The 16,367-nt window shown below is 43.0% G+C and overlaps 1 protein-coding gene across 1 annotated transcript in view; it reads right to left on the reverse strand.

Annotated features, from left to right (window-relative positions):
- The window catches only part of FOXN3 (forkhead box N3), a 408,969-nt gene that overhangs the window by 294,635 nt on the left and 97,967 nt on the right, over positions 1–16,367 (reverse strand). Inside the window, exon 2 of the mRNA XM_082618968.1 lies at positions 7,350–7,465. The gene's annotated coding sequence lies outside the window, so the exon portion shown is untranslated. The remainder of the gene's footprint in view (positions 1–7,349; positions 7,466–16,367) is intronic.

Genomic DNA, 16,367 nt, shown 5'->3' on the forward strand with positions numbered 1-16,367 from the left:
ATAATTATTATCATAAGCAATGCAAATTGAATAATAAGAATCATCAGGACAGTTCGGTGATAAGCTAACAATTTCTGGCAATCAGACCAAACATCTCTGCTCAAGCTGTTTAATAAAATAAATAGCAGGTTGTTGACATTTTTGTTCAGTTAAGCACACATACATCCAGAGACTACTTATGTGTCCTGGGTAGAAGAGCTAAAAAAGAAGTGGAGACTGAATAATACAAAAGTGGAACCACTTACAACGGGGATCATTTAGATATCTCCACAAGAAAACAATGAATCCTATAAACTGTCCCAGAATCAAATGACATCATTTGCTTATTTATACATACATTACATACACATATATTTACATATACATCTGCATTACATGAATATACATATATATACAACATTATAAGAATCTTCTTATAATGTTTCAGGTACTTTCACGTGAGGGATAAAGTTAAATGCCGTAAGAATACTAGGCCGTCACTATTTAGAAGCATTTATCAAGCACCTAACTTCCTATCACACAGGCACACACCACTTTGCAAAAAAGCAAGCCAGGGCTTCCCTGGTGGCGCAGTGGTTGGGAGTCCGCCTGCCGATGCAGGGGACACGGGTTCGTGCCCCGGTCCGGGAAGATCCCACATGCCGCGGAACGGCTGGGCCCGTGAGCCATGGCCACTGAGCCTGCGCATCCAGAGCCTATGCTCCGCAACGGGAGAGGCCACGACAGTGAGAGGCCCGCATACCTCAAAAAAAAAAAAGAAAAAAGAAAACCATTTCCTTCTTTACCTTAGAGGACCCCCGATGCTGGAACCCTCTAGAAATCAGCACTGCCCAATTTTCTACCAGTTCACCCAGGACTGATTCAGAAGAGAAGCTGTCCATTCTCCGATCAAACTAACCACAGAGAAAGTCTATTAAATTCTAATTGGCAAGTAATTTGGACCTTCCAGTAGCAGCTACAACCAATTTCCTGCCTCTTTTTGTGCACCTGGAAAAATACGTTTTCCATCTGAGGTAATGATATCCTCTGGTATTCAGAGGAAAAAAGTCAAAGGCAGTGAAGTCTCCTCAGCTTCCAGCAAGAAGAAAGAAATGCTGAAGAGTGAGCTGAACCTACCTGCTGTCAGATGTGTCCATGTCACAAACAAACTCATCTTCTCCTAGGTTGGTTAAAAGTCCAACCATTCAGAGGCCATTTGACTGGGCTTGGGGGTGTATTACGCCCTTTACAAAAGCGCCTTCCCTTCCTTCATCATGAGCCGCCATATTAACGAGACCAATTTGGATGCCATTCTCTTTCAAGGGGTATCAACTTCAAAACAGCTCTACCTCTTCAGACTCTGGCAGATGCCCCTGCTCTGAGTTGCAATTATTCCTTTGAACCTAACTCTATCCTAAAAGCCAAAAACCTCTCACCTGAGCTACGCGGCTACCACCACTGATGGAGCTACGAGACTTGAGCACATTTCTGAGTTTGGGCTCAAAAGACTCGGTCCCTGGTTAATGCCCAAATATCCATTTTGGGAGTTCACATGCATATACCAGAGTGAGAGTAAAATAAATGTGGACACATAAATATGCCCACTACAGGGAAACAACACAATATGGCACTTTTTACCAGGAGTAACAGTTCACCCTCTGCCTTTGCAGGGGGGATGGGGTCTGCCGATTTCCACCAGGAGACGAAGGTGTAACTGTGTATTCTTAAGCCAGAGTGCTGTGGCCAGATGCCTACTCATCGTTTCAAATGCCTTTCTTCTCTCCTCCCTAAAGCAGGAAGAAAGTCTTAATTGATGCTATGTCTCTAGCACTTGCTAATCTCCTGTTTAATAAGGAAGACAAGCCACAGGCTGCGGACCTCCAGTAAACAGTAGTAGAAGCCAGTAAGGAGGAGAGAGAGGGAGGTGAGGAGGGAACCAAGGAGAAGGGGCGAGAGAAGCCAAGTCAGGGAGGTTCCCAGATCGTGATTTTGAACCACAATAAAATTTCAAAAATAGTTTCGGAGAGGCGTAGGTTGCCAACTTTTTATTTTTCCAAGTAAAGAATATTGAACTCACTATCTTGAGCTTATTTTTCTCTTTGCCTTGGACTGGGGAAAAGTTCATCTTTGAACACTTATTTGTACATATCTGTTTGTTCCCCCCTCCTCCCCACACCCCAACCACTGTAAACTCAAGCAGGCCCCTCAGAATCTCTCTACCTTCCACACAGGAGGGCCCCTGGTGTCCAGGAACCACTGAAATAGACAGATTGGATCCCGAATCTGAGAATTATTTCTTACTTTCTCATTTCACTTCACGATGTTTCACATTTCCTTATCTTCCTTCAGAGAATTTCTGTGAAACACCTTTTCTAAGGTGACATAACTATATGGCCATCTCAAAAAAAATCAACACATTTTACATCGGATTCATTTCAACCCTTGATAAGAAAGCAGTATGCACGCTTCTAATGGAAATGAATTCTAACAAAAGGGTGTATTCACACTTTCAGCCTAGGGGCCTGACCCACGAGGGCCAAGAACACATGTGCAAGGAATGTGAATGCCGTCTTTTGCAGGCAGACAGCAGAAGGAGCAAATGACCAAAGATTTCCATCCATTTATCTTGACACAAACCTACTCTTCTGCCAGCCAAGATGACGGTTCTGAAGGGAACCAACTTGCAGAGTCTGGACCCGAACCAGGGCTTTCAGCAACAACTAGGGATTTAGACCAGCTTAATTTCTGAATTCTTGCAAACCAAAGACCATATATGTTAAAGTGGCCAGCTCAGGGCCTGTGTGCAAAAATCTCCCTCTTCCCTTGAGAAGAGAGCTCTGTATCTGGCCTCTCTCTCTCTGGCAAACAGCTTGCAAAGGGCTTTCAAACATGAAGAACTCTTTGTTGAAAGAGCTCTCATATCTACCTTGTTATCTGCAGTACATAGAAACAACTGACTTAGGTGTCTTTTCAATTCATTCTCATTAAATAAAAGATGGATTTTCATCTCATTTCCAATTATCAGTCAGGAACATACATTCTTTTTTTGTGGCTGCATTGGGTCTTCGCTGCTGCGCTCGGGCTTTCTCTAGTTTCGTTGCGGTGCATGGGCTTATTCAGGTGGCTTCTCCTGTTGTGGAGCAAGGGCTCTAGGTGCATGGGCTTCAGGAGTTGTGGCACGTGGGCTCAGGAGTTGTGGCACACAGGCTTAGTTGCTCCGTGGCATGTGGGATCTTCCCGGACCAGGGCTCGAACCCATGTCCCCTGCATTGGCAGGCGGATTCAAACCACTGTGCCACCCGGGAACATACATTCTTAAGTAATGACAATTATAATCATTTTAAGAGCTACCATAAAATGAGCGTTTACTGTCTGCCAAGCACTGTGCCAAGTATTTTACTTTTATTTATTTATTTTTTTATTGACGTGTAGTTGACATACAACATTATGTTAGTTTCAGGTGTACAACATCGTGATCCGACAATCGAATACATTATGAAAGGATTATCACGGCAAGTAAAACCATCTGTCCCCATGCAAAATTATTACAGTACTACTGACTCTATTCCTTATGCTGTATTTTACATTCCCACGACTTATTGATTTTAGAGCTGGAAGTCTGCATCTCTTAATCCCCTTCACCCAACCCTCCTCCCCTGTGCCAAACATTTTATAAGAATTATTTTAGGGCTTCCCTGGTGGCACAGTGGTTGAGAGTCCGCCTGCCGATGCAGGGGACACAGGTTCGTGTCCTGGTCCGGGAAGACCCCACATGCCACGGAGCAGCTGGGCCCGTGAGCCATGGCCGCTGAGCCTGTGCGTCCGGAGCCTGTGCTCCGCAAGGGAGAGGCCACAACTGTAGGAGGCCCGCGTGATGCAAAAAAAAAAAAAAAGAGAATAATTATTTTATTTAATTCTCATGCCAACTCTATAAGGTAAATATCATTATCCCCCTTTTACAGATGGGGAAATGGAGGCTCAGATACCTTCCATTATTTTCTAGGAATCCACAGCTCAGAAATCACACCCCAAGTCATTCAGCTGGAAAGAGGAGGGACAGGAATCTGAAACTCTGGCTGATATGCTAACCCTAACATCCACTGCCTCCCCCTGGCACCCTTGGGTCACTCACTACAAGCAACCCTGCCAGAAGCCACAGCTTTTACGGTGCATGAACTTTAACTGGCACCGCTAAAAACGCAGGCCATCCCGTCTTTACTAGAAGCCAGCGTTGTTTTCACTCTGCTTTCAAGTCCTGTTGAGGCTTTATGCCTGCTCTCTCAGGCCTTGGACCACCACAGCAGTCATTCAGTCCAATTAGACAAAGCCATTTCTCTCAGGAGAGCTGGTGTAATTCCACAATGGTTTATGAGGGGCCAAAACTCTGATCTTGTTTTAAATAAAGCAAGCCCTCCAAAGGTCACAAATCTCTTTCATCTGCTTTAGTTTGTGAGGACAACAAGACAAACGTTAGTGGGGAAGCTCTCCCCTCCACCACCGATGTCTCGCTTTGTGACCTTCCTTGGAGATTCTGTGGCCCCTCAGTTTCTCTATATACAGAATACAAACTCTTACCTTCTTCACAAAAATGAGTGTGGCGACCAAGTGAGATAGTAAAAATACTGGGAGAAAAAAAAAATTAAATGCCGTCTACAACGAAGGTGTTAATGTCATATCTTTTCCAAACAGTACAGGTTCTGGCAAATTCCACTGGGCATTTATTTACAAGGCCAAAGCACAGATCCAGAAACTCTCTCTGTCACATATACGGGGATTTCCATTTAATGAAATGTTTCTGGGAAACACCTTAGAGCCATAAGCAAACGTGCTAAGTGGGCAGCCATAGGAAAACTCCCCATAGGTCTATGAATCAGTCCTTAGGAGAATTTTCTGTTTTGTTTATTAACAGTTGGGCCCCATTCATGACTCAAGCATAACTTCCCTTGGCATTAAAGTAACTGGGAACTGAGATTAATTGCCCGATTTTTAATTACATTTGGCCTCTTGGCACTGCATGTTGTAAGTACCCTGTCTCTTAGGGCACACTGACAGCAAGTGATCTGTCGTCGGCTATTCTGAAAGAGATTTGGTGTCTGTGCAGTTTATGATCACTAAAATAAAGGGTTCTAGCCTTCTAAGAATCTAACACACACGCTCTTTGTGTGGCTTTACAAACGCCTCAAATAATGAGACCATCACAGGAAAACATATTGAATTGAGTTCCTCGACTATTTACACACCCCCTAACCTGTCCAGCTGCTTCTGCCTCTTCTGGCCTCAGACTCCATTTTGAACATGGATTTCTTTTTTCCTTTCTGGAGTCTCTTATTTTCTCCACTGTATTCATTCAGGGGCGGGGCGGGGAAAGACCTCATAAATGTCATTTCATATTCCAAGCAATTTGCTATAGGCAACTACACCATTACTTTGTACAAATAAATTTACATAAATCATTATTAGAATGTTTTATCTTAGCAAGATTATTTGGTTCCCAGAGCACAAATTAAATGCATGCTTAAAGCAGAATATTTTAAAGTTATTCCTATATTGTTTATGAGATGGGATTAGAAATTTCCATCTAATTTTTCTTTCGTAATGGAATTCCTTTAGTTTTCTTTGTACATCTAGAAACCACATGTATAATTTTCTGAGGGGTTTCTTGAAGCAAGCATTGCAATAGATGCTTCTGATACATTTGGTCCATTTTTCAGAGACTATTCCCTTTGATTCCATGGGGTCAGTTCTGAACAGTGATTAGGAAGGCCAGGAACCAGGGAAATTAAAACCATCTCCTGAGTAGATGGGTTTTTGTCTGATATTATTCTTCAGGCAAACTGGTCGTTGGTTGTGGTTTGGCTTTTTTTTTTTTTTAATAAACAAACTTGTAAACAAACTTCCTGAAAATGGAGCTCAGTTTCTACTCACTGTTTAAGTTGGGAAGATGCCTGTTTGGATCAACTGCACAGCACATGGCACGTCCTCACTGGCTGGAGTTCTATTCCACCCTAGCTTTCAAAATAAGATCTTTTCTCCCTATATATAAAGGTGGTGCCCATTTTTAAAACAAGCTGTAGTCAACCTCAGGGAAGCCAGCAGAAAGGGACCACCTGAAAGTCAGGAGCAGGGCTTGCCACCCTGAACCTGTTAACTGCCGGCTCCGGAGAACCCCTTCATGATTCCATGACTTGTCTTCCTAACCTTCCATTCCACTTCTCAGCTCAGAATCACCCATTGTGAATCACCAGGTACTGACCTCACACAGCACCTGGTTTATCCCGGGGCCCTGTCAAGCCACACCTGCCAGGCAGAGTGTAGAGGGGAGGGGGGGCAGGTATGTAAGAATAAACAATCAGGTAGAGAGGCAGAGGCCAGGTATGGGCAAGCCCAAGGAAGCAGAAGGCCAGCCAGCTAGCAGCCAAGCCAGGGCTGGGGCACCAGAGACTAGGGTCCCCTGAAGGAAGCTGTCAGCCAAGGTGACTCTGTAACAGAGCAGGTAGGGTGTCCCCAGGGGAACCTTAAGGGACCCAAGCCCTGAGAAGGAGCCTGGCTCTGGCTGGGATAGAGGCTCAGGGTCCTCCAAGCCCTGTCTGGTCCTCACTGGCTAGGCTCATGGCAGGCTCATTCCCACCTTCCGGGCCAGACCAGGCTGCTCCTCTTCCTTCTTGGCTGAATGATCCACAGTGACCAAGCCCTCCTCCAGCTCTCCCTCTTCCATGAACTCTCTGATTATTTCAATCCCAATCCTCAAAGTCTCTTAATTCCCTGAACCAGAGAGCTACCATAGTGCATGGCTCCAGCCAGAAGCTGAGCACCATCCGCCATTTTCTTATGAGTGAGTCGTGGCTCTTTTGCTAAGGTCTGAGCTTCATGAGGATGTATCTTATATTTTTATACATCTTACAGTTTTTGATCCCCATCTGCCCTGAGAACACATAACAGATACTCAATAATACTTATTAAACTCAATTAAAAGGTCCAACATTAGAAAAATTAATACAACTCAAAAGAAATATAGTATTATGGGAAAGAAAATGACTTAGAGAAACTACGTACGGCAGAGGCTAGTTTCTATACAAAACTTCCCAGCAATGTTCCTGTTGCGTTGTGTCTATGACACACACCAAAATTTTAAATAAAGATGTGACTCAACATTCTCATTATCTTAATGCCTAAATTCATTGACCACATTGTCAGTCTGATCAGCTGTATAAAGTGATCATTAAGAAGACGTGGAGGAAGAGGGGGAGGATATCAATTGCTGGAGAAACAATCAATTTGGCATTTGCATTTAAATATAGCTTTGGTATTTCATTTATTCAGTGTAATCTCCATGAGGTGTAAGCCAGCTGGGGAAGGCAAAGCTTGGTTACCTGAGTCAGAATGGGTCCAGGAAACCGAGGTCAGCATTGCTCCAGTCACAGAAAGGACAGAGAGGCCTCCATGATCACGAGAACGCTGGTCTTCTGGGAGATGATGCGTCTAGTGGCTGGTGGAGAGGAGAAGAAGGAAGACGGGATTACAGCAGAGGAGGAGAGAGAACCCTCTCAACCACAGTGGATGTCATCTCTGGCCTGACTCTCTAAAACATGACATACTTCAGCGAAAAAGTCAACTGCAACGGTACCTCTTTATTTCTTGGAAAGTTATTGAAGCACTGGGTCTTTCGTGATGGAGTGTTCTTGAAACAGCCTCATGGGGCGTAAAAGGACCCAGAGATTTGAAAATACATGCCATAGATATTATGAGATTATCTTATTTTACTATAGCTGCCATTGAGACATTTGTGCGATCATTCTACTTTACTTCAGCTGCCACTGAAACACTTGTCTATATAAAGGAAAAACATCAGAGCACCAGCAAGCCTTCAAGGCCAGCATTCCACCATGAGAACCAGCCTTGATCCTCTGGGTAGACCAGGTATACAGGCTGCAAAGTCAATGATGCTCTAGTCTGTTGTTGTAAAATAAAATTACGCTGGTTCTATTCCTGGAGAAAAAGATGCCATCAAGCTAAAGCTCACAAAATGGGCTACACATTTGGAGGATGCAGTTAACCCATCATCTTACAAAATAGAAAAGTTGGTACACAAGATAGATGGCATAATAATTTCTAATGGAAGATATTTTTTTGACCTACACATCAAGGAAGACGCAGCCATAGGCTCTCCAATGAAAAGAATGGTGTGAGCCTATGAGCTTTAGTGTGAGAATGTTAGGAAATACATTCATTCTATCAGTGGTTCTCAAACTGTGGTCCCTGGAAGGGTAGCATCAGTATCACCTGAGAATTTGTTGGAAATGCAGATTCTTGGCCCTACCCAAGATCTACTAAATCTGAATATTTGGAGGTGGGGCTCAGGGATCTGTTTTAACAAGCCCTCCAAGTGACACTGATACATCTTCAATCATTCATTTATCCACCCATCCAAAGACATTGAGTCCATTGTTAAAAAATAAAATTACCCTACTCTACTGCATGTTAAGTTTCAATTAAGGGCCAAGTACTGGGCTAGGGATTGGGGAGGGAAGAAGGGTCAGAGAGAGAAGATGATGAAATCCCTGCCCTTGAGAAATGTATTGTCCTCTGTGGGAGATAAAACAGGTATACAGGTAACTCAAATACAGACCGTGTTATTTTCTCTAACAAAGAGTTAGAAGGTTTCAAAGGAGACATTTGTACCTGATTGGTGTGGGGAGGCAGGTAAGGGAAAGCATCAAGACAATAGTAATGGGACTTGAGATCTGCACAGGATTTTGACAGGCGGGAATAGGGAAAAGCTGAAGCAAAGGCCCAGAGGTGAGAAAGCATGAGGGCTATTCAGGTACATGGAGGAACCAGGTCTGGCTGATACGTGAGAAACCTGGAGGTGATCTCGGTGAGACAAGGTTACTGCCAAGCACAGACACGTAAATGCTAGGGGCCCGTTGCTTCTCTTTCTTGTATGAAGACTACTTAGCGGCATCTATGGCTTATGTTTAGAAACTGACGTCTGATAAACCAGGTGATTTAATAATTTCTAAGTCTAGTCTGCTTTTCTGTACGTTTTGGACTGCTTTTTCTAGAGGGGAGCACCTCAGCTGCTTCAAGGATTAACTGCTGAAGGTTTGCCCTGGAGGAAGACACAGAAGAACATTTCAAAGCAGGCATAAGAATCCGGATGTCACAGTAGCCTCGGGCCATTCTGCAAAGGGGCAAAATGTTACCACACCTGAAAAGCCCCTGAAGGCACTGATGGTTTTAGCTTTATAAAATAACTCAAGTGGAGAGGGGTGTGCCTCAGTCAAAAGGAAAAGTTAAACCAGGGACTGGGAGAAATGGGTGTAGGGATCAAAGGGTACAGACTTCCAGTTATAAAGTGGATCAAAGGGTACAGACTTCCAGTTATAAAGTAAGTCGTGGAGATACAGGATAACTATAGTTAATAAGACTGTATTGCATATTTGAAAGTTGCCAAGAGAGTAGATTTTAAAAGTTCTCATCACAAGAAAAAAAAATTTTTTGTAACTATGTAAGGTGGAGGATGTCAACTCTACTTATTGCGGTAAGCATTTTGCAACATATACAAATATTGAATCATTGTGGTACACCTGAAACTAATACAATTTTATGTCAATCATACCTCAATTAAAAAAATTAAAACATGCCCTAAAAAAGTTAAATACTCAACACTTCTAATTAGAGAAAAAAACTACTTTTCACGATCAAGAAGGTATGGCTTTTGCTTCTAGAAAACTGACAGAAATAGAAGTCTTTATTTCCTGGTGCTGCTAGATGAATGATGAAAAACTGAAAATGTTTTTGATGTCATGCAAGGCTCTGATGGAAATGAAGCTGGATTCAGAATCCATTGTTTATCCCAGTTCTGCCATTTAGCCATCTGTGTCATTAAGGGCAAGGCACTCAACTTCCTAAACCTCAGTTGTTCATCCATCAAGAATTAGAGGGCTTCCCTAGTGGTGCAGTGGTTGAGAGTCCGCCTGCCGATGCAGGGGACACAGGTTCGTGCCCCGGTCCAGGAAGATCCCACATGCCGCGGAGCGGCTGGGCCCGTGAGCCGTGGCCACTGAGCCTGCGTGTCCAGAGCCTGTGCTCTGCAACGGGAGAGGCCACAACAGTGAGAGGCCCGCATACCGAAAAAAAAAAAAAAAAAAAAAAGAATTAGTGACACTGACTTGTCCCACCTTTGAAATTTAAATAAGAAAACAGACAAGAAGTTGCTCTGAAAATTATAAGGTGCAATATTACACAGGGGTATATTTTTATTGTATACATAATTATACTACTCGCTGAGACATTTGGGTACTAATCAATACTTGTTACTGTTTTGGCCTTTGAAAATATAAAAGCAAAATGTTTCTTATGCCCAGACTCTCCTTTTAAATATTTGCAGATAGAGCAGTTCTAAGGCACAAACTTGGCATCAACCAAACTGTCCTCCCAAGAAACATTTCAAGGTAAATTTTTTACTTCTAATTTTTTTTTTTAACTTTCATTCCTCTGACCTCGCTAGAGCATCCAGATATCTTTCAGCAGCTCCTGTGAGCACGACTCAGTCTGCAGCAACACAGACATATGATGGCGATAATTTATCATCTCTGCAGTAGTTTAGTCCCAGATGGACCATTTACTAATTTATTTCCATATGTAACTGGCAGAAAGATTAATCAGGCTTCCAACTCAGAAACCTGAATTGTGCTTCATTCCCTTAACAGGCTAACTCTGGACCAGAGGAAGTATACCGTTTACATAGAAAACCAAGAGTTTCTCTTAAAAAGCCTGTCGACCTTAGACACAGGCCTTTAAACACACACACACACACACACACACACACACAAGGCCTGCTCCTTATGTCAACTTGGAGGGCTGGTTCTTTCTTTAGGTACTAATGGACTTCCCATAGGAGCTGTGTCTGATAGAGCTGCAGGCAGAAGTAATGCCAAATCAGGCCCAGTTGCAGCTACAGTCCCCTCCCTGTGTGCAAGCACAGGGTCTCGTATTTCTGAAACTGAACAGATCTTTTTGCCATGGTGCTACACCCAGCTGGCCGGCTGTGCAGTGCCCAGGCACTGGAAACTATGTGCTTTCTTTTTTCCACTCTTTTTAAGGGTCTGAACTCGACTGAATCCAGCAGCTGCCAAAGCTCCAGCAAGGCGATGGCTAATGAATTGTTAGCATTGCTCTCAGTCCCCCTGAGTTCAACTCTCAGTTCTCTTTTGTTTTTAATTCTATCCCAGTGATACCAGCCTTGAGCAAAGAGTGGTTAATGGAATTATTGTTGGATGACGGTGTTTACAGATAGAAGGCCAGCCAATCCCAAAGCGGGGCAGAAAGGAATTTGACTGGTTGTATCTTCAGTGGAACCCAAGGCCACAGCCAGGAAGGCTCAGGAGGCAGGACCACGTAGAGATATTACCGGCTGGATCCACACACCTGGGTCGCTGAACAACCATGTGGCTTTGGAAAAGTCACTCACCGGTTCAAGTTCACAGTTCTCTCCTCTGTAATATGATTTTACCTCCCTAAAGTTCTTTCTGGCTCTAAAATCTTTGATTCCATGAAGATGAAAAAATTATCAGCCATTCACCTGGTTTCCGTGTTTAGATGATGTCAAACAGCCAGAAGTTTGGAAGCATCTGAAAGTAGCTGAATGGGTCACGATGCTTGGTTCTGTGACAGACATAGACTTAGGAATCTCAGTATCTAACAGTCTGTCTTTGAGCAGAAGATTGTTCAATGATGTATCTTTGCAAGTGTTTAAGAATTCAATGAAAAACAAGTTGGAAGTACTGTTCTAGGTATGGCAAAAGCTACAGAAGTACCTAAATCAGGGTCCTGTGTCTTTGATACATTTACACCACAGTTCAGAAAAGATACAACTCATCCTAATATGGTGAAATAAGTGCTATAATTTGAAGACCAACGGTTATGGGAGCATGATGGAAAGGATGGAAAAATCATCCCAATGAGGGTGACAAGGGGGAGATCTGCAAGGTTTTCTGGAGGAATTGGAATTGAAGCCGGGAAAGTGGGAGGAAAGGAATCTGGGCAGAGACAGCAGCAAGAGCAAAGGCCTAGAAACTTCCGCACGAGGCCAGGATGCAGCATTTATTACCCTAGGGCAGGCCCCGGGATGCTCAAGAAAGAGACCCAGTGACAGAGAAGGCTGGAAAGGGACTAATGGTGGAAAGCCCTGGACACCAGCCTGGGGATTGGCTCTTAGCCTGTGACCACTAAGAACTTTCAGAAACAACCAGGCAGTGGAGACTCTACATGAGCTACGCCCAGGAAGTTTATTCTGGCACTTCTATTACCATTGACGATTGGTAATAAGATCAGTCTGTACCTTCATGTTTCTCTTATTCATTTCATGCTGCCACTCTTTGGGAATCCCTCAAATTTACTTTTTTCCAAATCGATTTCCTGGCTCTTCAGATGGAAGCAATTGAGTTGCCTACAAAGCACTGCCAGGATTTTACATTTGAATGACTGGTGCCGCCTAGGGCTTTATGTTTTAGTTTATGTGTTTTTCTATTTTTACGAAAGAGTTAACATACCATGGCTTAGACTGGTGTTTTCTGGAGATTTTTTTTTTACACTGGGAAGTACTTCGGGATGATGAAAAAAATATATACAAACGTGTCCACTGTTGGAAGGGCTTGCACTCCCCAAACAGGCAAAAGTTGAACTATCATCCAAAGTAGTTCATTGGCACTTTTTTGATTTCCAGTTTCAGAGCTGAAGGATAATGAACCCAAGGCTTCCAGGGCCCCTCAAATGTAATAGCAGAACATCAAGTAAACCCTCACACCAATAGTATTTGGTTTCTCTGCCTCGGGAGACCAAGCACAGGTGGCTTCCTGCAGCTGTCACAGAGAGAGGCTGCCCACCAGGATACCCAGGGCCCGCCGGGCAGCTCAGGCCATGGGGGAGGGGGTCTGCAAGCCTGCCCTCCCGTCGGGCCCAAAGATGGGCTGGGGTCCCGAAACTACAGAGATGAGTGTGAGACTAGGCAGAGGGGCTCCCCGTCTGAGAAGGGAGCTGCCTTTAGTATGAGCCACCATCAAACAAAAACAAAAACAAAAACAAAAACAAAAACTCCCCTTAGAAGACACAGACTTCACTTCCCATCTCTGGGTGGCTCGGGCTACAGATGGGCATCGCTGGGAGGTTTCAACGCTAGTTTCACTTTGGATCACCTTATGTAGAAGGCAAATCGTATCTATCCACTAGGGTGTCAAACATTCTAGGGTTCCATCCCTGACTCACAACCCCAAATCTCTCCCAGCCCCCCACACCCCCAGGTGTGCAGGAAGCCCCCAAACCCCCTCCTCCCATAGGTGTTCTCTGAACATTCAATCAAATAATGACTGTGAAGAACAGTGTGCAGTAGACGTGGGAGACAGTTCCCTGTGCACATAAAAAACAGTCTCACACATACAAGAGTTGCGTTTCTCATACCACTTTTTGTAAAAGTCCACCTATGGTCAGAAAACGAACCCTCCTCAAATGAATAGATTAGTTTAAATTACCATGCCATTTTACAGTCTCTTTCCTGATACATAAATAATACGACTGTAAGGTAAATGCGGGCTTACACTGAATAATGGGCATAAATAAAAATATTCTGACATGAAAAACTCAGTATAAATTGAACTACAACATACTTGAAAGCTCCCGCAATCATAATCTGCACATCAAAATCCATTAACCTAATACCTAGGCTGCTATTCACAAGCAGAGGTCTAGCCTGTAACTAAATACTCATTTGAACGATTCTCCTCCTAAATTACTGTACAATTTGATTGCAAAGTCACACACTTACAAAGTCTATCATCTTTACTTGGGCGCTCTCTAACCAACACTCGAGTCTTATCAGGCTACAATGTGGCAGTATAATATAAACACACAGGACAGTAAATGGTACCAAAAAGTAGCAGCGAATGTGAAAGACAAACCAGGGTCATCCTGGTGAGAAGGGAGATATTTACATAAGCATTCAGAAAGACAATGGAGCCCCAATTTCTCTTTAACTGCATACCCAGTCAACCTCTCTGCTCCCCACCTGATCATTTTCATATAAAAGCAATTTTAGAATGATACATTCAAATACCTTAGTTGCCATAAACTCAGCAGCAGTTAAAGATTCTGGTGCACATTGATTTGCTTTAAGACTCAGCTATTTTCAACCAAAGCTTACATTCCTTACCCATCACTACCCACCCTCCAAAAAATCAGCTTCACTGACAATATCCTTCTTAAATATGTCATCTACAAAAGCCATTTTCTTACCTTTGTAACTCACTCACATTTGTTTCATTTGATGATATTTATCCAAGCAAGGATAATTGTTTGACTGGAATCTTGCAACTTTCAACTTTGCCCAGATTTTGCTGTCATGAGGAAGGGGAATGCCAAAATCCCCAATACATGGCTTAGCTGAGCTAATATACATCTGAATCAGAGCTATATTTTAAATTCTTTTACACTTACTTAATATAGTACGTGCTGCCTGTCCACTGATGCGATATCAGAAACCTGCAAGCTACTATTTCTGCAACTGTGTCACTGTAGATAGTCTGAAACATGTACGTAGCTGTTGCCATGGAAACAAACACAGCTAGGGTAGAGTGCCACGCTGTGTTAATTCCTTCACCCATGAACCCCAGGGGAATGCTAACATTCATCTTCTTTCTCCTTTAGTCTCACACTGCTTTAATATTTTTTTAGCATTATCAAATGATGTACTAAATACATATGGTACACCTGAAAATACGGATGGCTGAAATGAGCTGTGTGCCAACCTAGCCTGCTGGGTACCTACTTAAGGTGGTGCAAATAGGCATGGATCCTTTCACTAACTTCTCCTGAGAGAAATGGAGAACTTTGTTTCTTTCTTTTCAAATGGTGTGCGTAGGACAAAAACAGGTGAGCATCTATCTCATCTCACCTAAGAACAGTTATCATGGAATTGCACCACAATGAAGATGCTATCAGAAATGTGCCATCTCAGTTCTGTGAAAGGCAGGGGGAGGTTTTGCAAACTTTCCGAAGTGGATCCAAGCTAAGAGTTGTTCTCCCTTCTAACTAGAGCTGCATTAGCAGGCTGTAAATCCAATCGTTTTAATTAGGCAAAAGCATAAACCCCAACAAGGGCTTCATCTGTCCCCAGTTGGTCTTTGTTCCTAAACCCATGGAAGAAGGTATTAGAATGAGTGAGGGACTGACAAGATGGAAATCTGCCATCGATCAGACAGAAATGTGATTTTCCTGGAATCTGAACATTCTCGTATTTGCATCACGTTCAAATGTTTGGATCGGTGAAGAAAAATCAAGTTCTTTCATGACATCTAAAAGCCAAAACATGTAGATACTGTCTTGCTGGGCCATCTTCCCATTCTTCAAACGGGTATGCCACTTTCAGTACTGGGGTTACTCATCACAGTCAACAAAAGTAAGCTCTTCGAAATCTTAATTACAGCCTATCCCTTGGGCTACTTAATAATATTCAATCTAGATGAAAATGGCCACACTTTAGATTTACATGCTGATGTGCTTCACTGGAATACAATTTTCACACTGAACAATCAATTGCAGGCTTTAAAAATGCAGATCCGTGACTCTCAACTGGCATGTTTTAAAGAAACCACTACTTTATTTGCAAGGGCTATGGCAAAATCATCCTACAAAAGATCAGCAAAGTTTGACTAGTATTTTCCTAAGCTGAATCATTCTTGGCTACATACTATGATAATAATGATGAACGCATCCGTAAGATAAGGCAAAACAGAAAACAGGTATGTATATACACTTTACTGGTCAAAGAACTATGTCACTTTTTGAAAGCCATCTCAAGAGGAGTCCAGTATATTAAAGTCTAGTCTTCGAGTACCAGCAGGGCAGGTAGTGATGACTCTTTAACTAATCCTGACCAGTACTTACAAACTTAAAGAGCAGAGTCACAGCAGTAAAAAACAGTCATTTCTTACCTTTACTTCACCCTTCCATATTTGTTGAGTACTATGAAGTGTTTTCATATAGGTCATCTCATCTGACTATGACAAGATTACACTATGGATTAGTGTGGCAATTATCAGCAATCTCATCTCCTATGGGAGAGCACTGAGATTCCAAAGTCCGTGACTGGCCTGGAGTCACACATTCAGAGGCACAACTCTGCCTTCTGTTAACTGATCTCATGCTCTTTCCAAGAGCCACACTGCCTCTAGGTGTGCTCACAGATGTACTGGCTTGTAAAGGACTTAAAATAACTGTAGCAACAATACTTGTAAGAGGACAGATACTAAGTATCAGATAAATGGGTGTGGGCTCGTGACTGGTGGTTAAAGTTAGGCAATGCTCCTCTCAGCCCTCGCCCACCTATATTCTTC

Source organism: Mesoplodon mirus, assembly GCF_964341445.2.
Source record: "Mesoplodon mirus genome assembly, chromosome: 4".
Taxonomy (NCBI): domain Eukaryota; kingdom Metazoa; phylum Chordata; class Mammalia; order Artiodactyla; family Ziphiidae; genus Mesoplodon; species Mesoplodon mirus.